Source organism: Myotis brandtii, unplaced genomic scaffold, assembly GCF_000412655.1.
Source record: "Myotis brandtii unplaced genomic scaffold, ASM41265v1 scaffold191, whole genome shotgun sequence".
In the NCBI taxonomy this organism is placed as follows: Eukaryota; Metazoa; Chordata; class Mammalia; order Chiroptera; family Vespertilionidae; genus Myotis; species Myotis brandtii.
The window spans coordinates 7,384,225-7,394,463 of NW_005357115.1; the positions used below are offsets into that span (position 1 = coordinate 7,384,225).

Sequence of the window (10,239 nt, forward strand, 5' to 3'; positions counted from 1 at the left end):
CTTTCCAAAGCGATTTGGCCCTGCAGTCGGTGTTGATGGTTGACCTGGATCAACCCATGACTTCGTGTGTTTGGGATTCTCAAAATAAATCCACTTTTCATCGCCAGTCGCAATTCGATGCAAAAAAAGACTTTCTTTCGTGCCGTTGAAGCAACATTTTACTGATGACTTTTCGGTTTTCCATTTGTCTTTCGTTCAGTTGATGTGGCACCCATTTTCCTTTCTTTAAAATCTTTCCCATTGCTTGTAAAGGATTGGAAATGGTTTGCTGAGCAACGTTTAATCTTTCTGCAAGTTGTTTTTGAGTTTGACATGGATCTTCATCCAATAATGCTTGTAATTGTTGGTCTTCAAATTTTTTTGATTGACCTGGACCAGTGGTTCTCAACCTTCCTAATGCCGCGACCTTTTAATACAGTTCCTCATGTTGTGGTGACCCCCAACCATAAAATTATTTTCGTTGCTACTTCCTAACTGTAATTTTGCTACTGTTATGAATCGTAATGTAAATATCTGATATGCAGGATGTGTTGTCATTGTTCGTGACCCACAGGTTGAGAACCGCTCAACTTTAGAGCCTTATCTTTTTTAGGAGCTGATATTTCCCGGGGCAAGCAGCTGAATTATTTTTGCTTGGTCCTAGTATTATGTAACACAGGGACAGGAAAGTGTGTTCATTCAGTTCTCATTAAGTAATGGAGTATCCTCAGGCAAGAGCTTTTTTAAAAAAATGAAACTATTATATTGTGTTTATTCTGCTGGGCAGTTCTCAGTGCTTTATCGATATTAACTCATTTAATTTTTACAACTCAGTGAAATGGCCACTGTTATTTGCCCCATGTTGTAGATGTTACCCTTTCAAACACAAATTAAGTAGCCTGTTTGAGGTCACACAATTGGTAAATGGCAATGAATCTGGGCCCCAGAGTCCAAACTCTTAATCTTTCTCTTGTTTAGCTGCTTCACTTCTGTTTTTCCTCATATACAATGAGGGGGTTGGCCCAGATGATAATGGCTGGGAATTGGGGGAAAGGGGAGGTATAAAGAAAGAATCACTCATGACACTTGTGAAAGTTGGTAAGGCAGACTTTATTCAAGATGGGCTATTACAATGGTGTTTTGTAGTAGGGGAAAGATCCTGCTCAACCGTGAACACGATAAGGAAAAGTAGAGATTTATCACCCAGGTGTGGCTGGGAGGGTGGGATCAGTGGGTAGAAAATTACTAAGAGGCAGGGTCATACTTTGCTTCAATGACAGGATTTTTATTGAAGGCAAGCCATAGTGAAAAGATATCAGGGTGGTCAGACAACAGTGGGAGTTTTCACTAAACCGACTCAGCAGGATTCTTGATAAAAGTGACAATACAAAGATGAACTGGAAACCCAAAAGTCAGGGCCTAGTTGAGAAGAGAGTTCAGAGGAGTCTGACTAAAGTTTGGTCAAGGAAAGAATCTTTGTTAGGAGGAAAAACTTCCTCTACCATCTGATGTTAAGAGATCAGGGCCTGCAGCTCCCGGGCAGCAGCTCCTGACTGAAGAGAAGATATGGAGTGGGCGCTACCTCCTGGCTTAAACGAAAGTGATGTTGAGTTGAATTCTGAAGATGAAGACACATTAGACTCTGGACTTCACTTACAGGAAGATAAGGAAGATGGGACCATTACAACAGCAGAGATCTCAGATTTCCCTACAGATGGACTAAAAACTAAACCAGAAGCAAATGTAAATGCCTATACAGAGTGTTCTTCTGGAATTCCCTTACTTATGTGGAATAGATTTCAAGAATTTCATAAAAACACTGTGAACTTCAAGATTCAGAAGGAAAAAAAGGAAATGCTTTAGAAAAGGTAAATTGAAGAATCTCATAGTGAACAGTCCTCAAGTGAAACCCAGTGAAAGGAACTAAGTATTTTCGAGTCAATGGCAGGTTTGAACTTACTGTTAAAAAGAAAAATATTGAGGCCTGTAAGGTCTGGGGCTGGGAAAATAGGGTCTTTCCTGATCCCACCCACTGAGTTGGACAAAACAACCCAGAACTGCCGAGCCACATCCTGCTGGACAATAGCTGCCATCCTGGGACCCACCAGAGCATCCTGTTGTGCTGATGGACAATAAATAACTACCCCAGACTTCTCAAGATGGCTAGGGTGCAGATGCACAAACTTCCCGCTCATAAATCACCCGCCACAAGCTACCTCCGATAAACCTGATTGGTCCAACAGCAGCATAAAAAATCTCTGCCAGGCATAGGCCGGTGTGACTCCCCCGGCCTGCACCCCCCAGACCGCGGGACCTCACCTGAGAGCTTCCAATAAACGCGATATTTCGCTCTTACCCTGCTTGTCTTGGTCAATTTATTGGCTTTGGTCAGATTAAATCTCACATCTCAGATTAAACCTTACATTAAACCTAACAAGCCCTAGCTGGTTTGGCTCAGTGGATAGAGCGTTGGCCTGTGAACTGAAAGGTCCCAGGTTTGATTCCGGTCAAGGGCACATGCCCGGGTTGTGGGCTCGATCCCCAGTGGGGGACTTTCAGGAGGCAGCCAGTCCATGATTCTCTCTCATCATGGATGTTTCTATCTCTCTCTCCCTCTTCCTTCCTCTCTGAAATCAATAAAAATATATATTTTTTAAAAACCACACAAATGTATTAAAAAAAAACTATTGAGAAGTCAGGCCTTGAAAAGAGCATAAACCAGGCTATGGATGAGTAAAATATAGAGAAGGCTGAGGAACTCAGCCACCAACTATCTACCCAATAGCTTGATGTAAAAATTGGCAAAGTGATTGCCTGCCACAACTTTGTAAAAGCCCAAAAGGAAGCTGAAAATTCACAGGTTGCTGGGGGAAAATAAGAAGAAACTTGCATGGGGATTTGAAGCAAAGAAGAGATGAGAAACCAAAAGCAACATGGGATATATGTCACTTGCCAGAGTTCTTAAAGACATTTATCTGAGTTTTTACTTGAGTCTTCAGTTGCTCAATTTACTGAAAAGATTTTACTGCTTATGTTACATACTAGGGGCCCAGTGCACGAAGATTCGTGCATGTGGGGGGGGGGGTCCCTCAGCCTGACCTGTACCCTCTTCAATCTGGGAGCTCTCAGGGGAGCCCTCTCCAATCCAGGAGTTTCTGTCTGTCTTTGCAATCATATGAGCGAATTGTCTGAGACCCCCAACCCAGTGTGGTTTGTTGCTCAAAGAATAATAGAGGCTTTTTTTTTTTTTCTTTGCTTCATTGGTGGAGATTTCCTGGAAGTTTTAGGATATCTTCCCTTTAATTTTTCCTAGACACTCTGATTTTACTTATGTCTCTCACCTTTGCTTTCTCTCCATCCCCCACCGCAACAGTAACTTGCTCCAGGCTCACTTTGCTCTAGTGTCTAGGAAATCCGTCTGCCACCAGAACTACGATTCCCAGCATTCCTGATGCTCCCTGCACTCTCGGCTTCTGCTTCTAGTCCTGGGGCTGCCACCAGAACTACTATTCCCAGAATTCTTGGTGCTCCCCGCGCTCTTGGTTTTCCCTTCCTGCTCTGTCTCCATCCCACGACCTCCCACTCTGCCAAGTCCTCGAAGCCACCAGCTCTCCCTCTCTGCTCTCCATCTGGTGGCTTGGGATCCAAGTTCCCCAAGCCATTCCACTCTCGGCCAGCTATCCCGCTCTGCTCTCTGCCCGGCACCTTGGGGGAGCGACCAAGGGAGCCATGTCCCCCCAAGCCACTGGCTCTCCCGTTCTGCTCTCCACCTGGTGCCTGTGTATGCAAATCAGCCTGCCAGCTTTGTTGGGTTAATTTGCATACTCACCCCTGATTGGCTGGTGATCATTGTAGAGGGACGGTCAATTTACATGTTTCTCTTTTATTATATAGGATGTCAGGAAATTGATAGAAGTGGAAAAATTAAGCATAAAACTTGAGAGTTAATTATCAAATCTTTTCAATCTTTTTCTAAAGAGTTCATTCTTTTGAAGTGAATGGAATGGAGTGTTCTGTTATTTGTACAAGGAATCTAAGTACATATACAGGGAAGAAATAGGATTTTATTTAGGTATTTATTTATACAGTGTGGGGCAAAAGTAGGTTTACAGTTGCTCATATGGCAAATAATACAATAATACAATAATAAATACTATAAGAATAAACTGTTTTGTATACTGACCTACAGTATAAAATCAATTTTATTTTCCATCCATTTGGTATAGCATAGCCAATAAGTTCATGTACTTCCTTTTTTAAAAAATATATTTCTTTATTGATTTCAGAGAGTAAGAGAGGAGAAAGAGATAGAAATATCAATGATCAGCTGCCTCCTGCACAGCCCCCACTGGGGATGGAGCCACAACCTAGGCATGTGCCCTCAGCTGGAATCAAACCTAGGACCCTTCAGTCCGCAGGCTGACGCTCTATCCACTGAGCCAAGTCGGCTAGGGCGTTCATGTACTTTCTTATCTATACTCAGTGTAACTGCACTTTTTTTGGAATTGTGTTTTTAAGATTGGCATTTGTTTATAATGGATTAATCACAGTACAAGAAGGTCTCAATTGATATTATTTTTACAAGCGACTATTTTAATGTTACAAAAGTAATCTTTGGTTCTTTATTGGATGCAGTAGAGTTGATACTTCACAGTCACATAATAAAAGCAATTGATTTATTTTTGTGTACCCTCAGAGAAAATATCACAGTAGAGAGAGAGAGAGAGAGAGAGAGAGAGAGAGAGAGAGAATGGGGCAGTTTATTTACGGCTGGATCACATTCCCATGGGCGTGCTCTGTGAATGACTCAGAGGAGTGGTTAGAACAGAGGTTCTCAATCTGTGGGTCACAACCCCTTTGGGGGTCGAACGACCCTTTCACAGGGGTCGCCTAAGACCATCGGAAAACACATATATAATTACATATTGTTTTTGTGATTAATCACTATGCTTTAATTATGTTCAATTCGTAACAATGAAAATACATCCTGCATATCAGATATTTACATTACGATTCATAACAGTAGCAAAATTACAGTTATGAAGTAGCAACAAAAATAATTTTATGGTTGGGGGTCACCACAACATGAGGAACTGTATTAAAGGGTCGCAGCATTAAGAAGGTTGTTATGAAGTAGCAAGGAAAATACTTTTATGGTTGGGAGTCACCACAACATGAGGAACTGTATTAAAGGGTCACGGCATTAGGAAGGTTGAGAACCACTGGGTTAGAACTTGGGGCTCATCTAACTTAGCTGGGAAAAGTGATGGGGAGAAAAGGCTCCTATGGGAAGAACAAATAGGTTTTTTTTAGGAAAGACAAGTGGGTTTTGGGGAGAACAAAGGGAGATAAGAATATTTGCTTCTGTAGGTGCATGTGGTCTCTCTGTCTTCAGAGCCATAAAATATCCCTGGAGAAGGGATTTATGGTACATTTGCTCTTGTTCTTTCTCCTGGAAGCAGACTCACCCAAAGGAAGGAATTCATGGCAGTCCTCACTTCTCAGAAGTTTTTGCTTTTAGTTAGATAAGAGATGTTTTGAGAAGGCTTCTATCTGCTTCTGTTGAATCTCAAATGTCTTCAGCTTAAAATAATCTTTATATCAACTCTGGGGTTCCAAGTGGGTCCTCATAGGGCTTATCCAGTTCCATCTTTCTTTGGTTCACTGTGAAATGGCAAATGACAACCTGAGATATGTTGCAGGACCAAATGCTGGGGCCACAGCTAGGGGGCTGGGACCTGAAGAGGCTGTTCTTTGAAACTGAAACTCTCCTGATAGGAGGGGGGTGTGTGTTCAAAGGAGGGGCTGGGTTGGGCAGGAACTTCAGTTGAGCTCTGAGGCTTTTTGGATTTGGATTGGTGAAGGGAAGTGGGCAAGAGCATTGCAGGGGCAGAAACAGCACCAGGAGGGAAGGGATTTACACTTATGGGCACATAGTTTATGCTTAGTAGCCATCTATACTTCATCTCATTCTGTCCTCCCAATAATCCTGTTGCCAGTTCAAAGTCCATGCGCCCCACACTTCAAAAGGCCAAAACTCAAAATGTCAGAGTTTCTTCTGTAGGTTCATGTAGTCTCTCTGTCTTCAGAGAGACCACATGCACCACACTTCAAAAGGCCAAAACTCAAAATGTCAGAGTTTGGAGTAAGGGAATGTTTGTTATCAAGAAGGCACCAACAGAGAAGATGGGAGCCTTGATCCTCAAGTCCATCTTTTAAAAGTATGGAGTTTAGGATTCTTTTATATCAAGGGGAGGGAAAATGGGAAAGGCTGTTTTTATAAAAACCCAAACCTGAAACACACACACACACACACACACACACACACACACACACACACACCAAAAAAACACACACACAAAAAAACAACCCAAGCCTGAAGCAGGATTCCTTTAAAGATCAGCACGTCTAAAGAAGGAGCTATTGTGCCCTGGGCAGTTTTGCTAAGTGGTTAGAGCAGCCGGATCCGGCCCCTTTGAAATGAATAAAACTAAAAAAAAAAAAAGACCGTACCCTTTTATGTAATGATGTTTACTTTGAATTTATATTAGTTCACACAAACACTCCATCCATGCTCCTGCTCCGCAGTTTAAGAACCCATTAAGAACCCATTGTGGCCAACTTTGCCCACCCCTGGGTTAGAGTGTTTGATTCCCCATCCAGGGCACATACTTCCCTTTAGGCACTTTCTTGTGCTCCATTATGCTCTGCTTGGGGCTCTCACCCCTCCCAGCGATTGTCCTGTTATTCTAATTATAGGTCTCATGATTAACTGCCTTCGGCTTCCAGTAAACCACCTCACCCAGTTTCCAGTGGACCTTCTACCCCTGTCCCCCACCTGCACCTGGTCTGACCGGTTGGTTACTCTGACTGACCCTTACAAGAGATATAAATATCCCGTTCCCCCTACTCTGCCTGCTGATGCTAGTTAGGTCTCAGCCCTTCTGCTAGTGTAACTGGACAATCAATGGGTCCTTACTGCCTGTCACTACTTGAGCCAATTAAGCAGAGACAGAGTTGAATCATGTATGAGCGTTTATTCCAATACTGCTGGCAGTACAGGAGAGCAGCAGGTCAGCCACAAAAGTCTGCTCTGCACCACACCTTAAGCAAGCTGCTTATATTGAGTAGAAGGACAAAGATTACATGGGGAAGGAGGCAAAAGGGTATGCCAGATGGGCAGCTTACAGATATGGGGATTTGCAAAGGCCTGCAGGTATGCAAAGGCTGGGGGTCTTCAAAGGGCTGGTGGCTCTGGTTTCTACAACAAGGTTGTTAACCTTTCCATGATAATGGGCAGCTCCCAGTTGGAGAGGATGGGCCGAATTTCCAGGTGAGCTCCCAGTCCCAGGTTCACTCTCTCTAGAAATCAATGGAAAAAAATATTCTTGGATGAGAATTAAAAAAAAAAAAAGGCACTATTATGAAGGCCCTGGGAACAAAGAAGTCTTGAATAAGATGGAGCCAGAGAGACCGAGCATTTCACTCTGTTAACAACCCTGTAAGGTAGATATTAGTTGAGTCCCATTTATCAGATTTGGCAACCAAGGCACAAGTGCAAGTAATTTATCCAGGTTGCCAGAATCAGTAGGTGAGGTCGGCAGGATTGAAACCAGGTCTGTATGGCTTCAAGGTGGGGATTATCCCAGAACAGTGAAGACCACGGGCAGGGGTGCAGTGAGCTGGGAAGGGAGACTGTGGCCAGACCTTGGAGATCAGAGGCTGAGACCATATTCAGTGTCAAAGCGCCACTCTAGTCATTAGAAAAGCACCTGGCAACTCCACCCAGGATTTCTCTGAGAGCCAGAGACAGGCTGGTGCTAGTTCTCCCAATACAGGTGTTCACTGTGGTCTGAGGTAATATGGAAGTTCCCAGGAAAGCTAGCCACAAGCCAGAGAAGAAGGCAGGGAGTGGGGAAGGGGAGTGCCTCCAGGCTGTGAAAGCCCTCTGGCCTGTCTTTCCTCTCTCCAGGTGATCTAGGCCCTGCCCATCCCCAGCTGGTCACTCAGAGCACCCACCACACCGTGGGCACTAGGGGGTACACAGGCCCCCTTTGCTGTCTGCCTCCTTGCTGTGGGAAAGGCGGGCTGCAGTTGACATCTCCTCCTACCTGGCTGCCACAAAGTTCCTCCCCTCCTTCTTTCTTGGGACTGAGAAAATGAAAATTAACAAGAAATGAGAAGTTAAAAATATGCCCTGCTATTCATTGGGCTGGGATAACAAAGATAAGGCCAGCTACAGTGTAAAACAGGAAACACCATTTTCTCCCAAGGACAAGCTGCAGCTAAAAAGTGTCATGAGAACTGCTTCCTTCTTTCTTTTAAAATTGTAATTGAATTTATTGGGCTGACACTGGTTAATAGATTATATGTTTCAAGTGTACAATTCTATAATATATCATCTGTATTATTGTCTTGTGTTTTCACCACCTATTGCTTTATTTACTCACTGAGAAATCTTGCTCTCTAAAATCACAGACAGAACAGAAACTTCGCTGTTTGAAACTGTATTAGTGAAATATCCCACTCTTGCCTGGAGCCCCTAAAATTCACTTTGACACAGAGAAGCAGCTTCAAATTACAACCCAGGTAGACAACATTGGATAAGGGATTTTTGGACACTCCCTTCCACATCTATCGTAACATTGTAGTTGCTAAGGAAATGGGACCTCAGATCCTCTTCGCAATCTAGATTTCACTACACACAGCTTTGCTTTGAGCCTACTCCACCCTGTCCCAAAGCACACAACTTTTTCTTTTGTTTTCCTTCGTTTGGCCAGATGCCCCAGGGTCCCTCACTGTGCTATAGAGTGTCCTTTGCAACTGACCAAAACAGCCTGCCTTTGTCAGACTATAGGCTTCTCCCTGGTGACTAAGGGCTGACTGGGCTAGGACAGGACCCTCACACAGTGCCTGTTTCCAGATTTGACTTTATCTCCCAAGGCCCAAGGAAAAAGGTTGTTAGGTCAGCCTGTTCGTTGGACGGGTGGAGAAGGAATGCAGAACACTGCATTCTTTTGGAAACCCGCAGTTTTCTTTATAGAACTCTCTCCCCTTTATCTGGTGTTCACGGTGGGGCAGGCATTGGGCTGAGGGCTTTAACAATGCCATTTCACTCAACCCTCATCACACCTAGGTGAAGAAACTGAGGCCCAGGGAGAGGTTAGAAAACCTGCCCATCAGTCATGCAGTTAGTAAGCAGCTCAGCTGGGATTGGAACACGTGAAGTTTGGATATAGAGCTTGAGGACAGAATTTGAGTATAGAGCTCTTAACCACTAGGCCAGAAGCTCCTAAACCTAAACCTCTGGTGCTCTTAATATCTCAGTACTTTCCTCACTAAACTCCCAGGCCACAAGAAGTACTTAATAGTTTCATTCATTAAGTGTTAAGTTCATATAACTTAATAAGCACTTATAATAATTTAGTAGCTGTTTGAAAAAAAATACATATAAATTAAAAGAAAAAATATTTTTATTTCATTCTTAAGTAACCCATACATAGTGTCAACCAATGGTCATCGATTCCAATTCAGCATCAGCAGGAATCCCCAATTTGGGATGCAGCAAAGAAGAAAACTTAAGTGTCAACAGCTCAATTGTGATATAGCATAGCTATGGAACAGCTCATTAGTGTTACAGCTCAGTTATGAAGCTACATGGCTGTGGCACTGTTGTGAGGTTGCCCCTGGGCAAGGTGGCCCTACCCTGATCTGCTCTGTTCCACATTGGTCTGCGCCTCTCCACTCTGGTCCAGTGAGGCTTCTTTGTCCTTTCAGCTCCAGCAGAAGAAAGACATCTTTCTTCCGTGTGTGCTCCCAGAGCCAGGGGGCAGCTGATTTAAATAGATAGAAGTTCCTAATCCTTGAAGTGTGATGAGTCCAAAAAGCACTGTCCTGACTGGCAGAATGAAGCAGTCCTGATTGGTTGGCGAAGATGCTGATGGGGGGAGGGGGAGGGAATATAGCTGCACAACTCTGATTGGATAGGGAAAGTCTCGGTCCTACTGGTTTAAATACGATTCCAGGAACGCCTTTAGAAGGGCTGGCTGAGATGGCAGGAACACAGTGCAGGAAGGCAGTTCAATGCAGGCTTCTCCCTAAGGTGTGGATTGGGTGACAGGCTTCTGTTTGGAAATGATTGCGAGTGTGGACGAAAGGGGCCACATGCTGACCTGACAAGCTCAGGAGAGGCCTGCATAGCAGTTTTGCAAACTCAGAGACCTAAAATAACCACAAAGGATGGTCTGAAATTAAACTTTA

General features: G+C 43.8%; 1 pseudogene; it reads left to right on the forward strand.

Moving 5' to 3' along the window:
- The first annotated feature begins 1,525 nt into the window (after window positions 1-1,525).
- Window positions 1,526-7,955, forward strand: LOC102260392 (annotated as a pseudogene).
- Window positions 7,956-10,239: the final 2,284 nt, after the last annotated feature.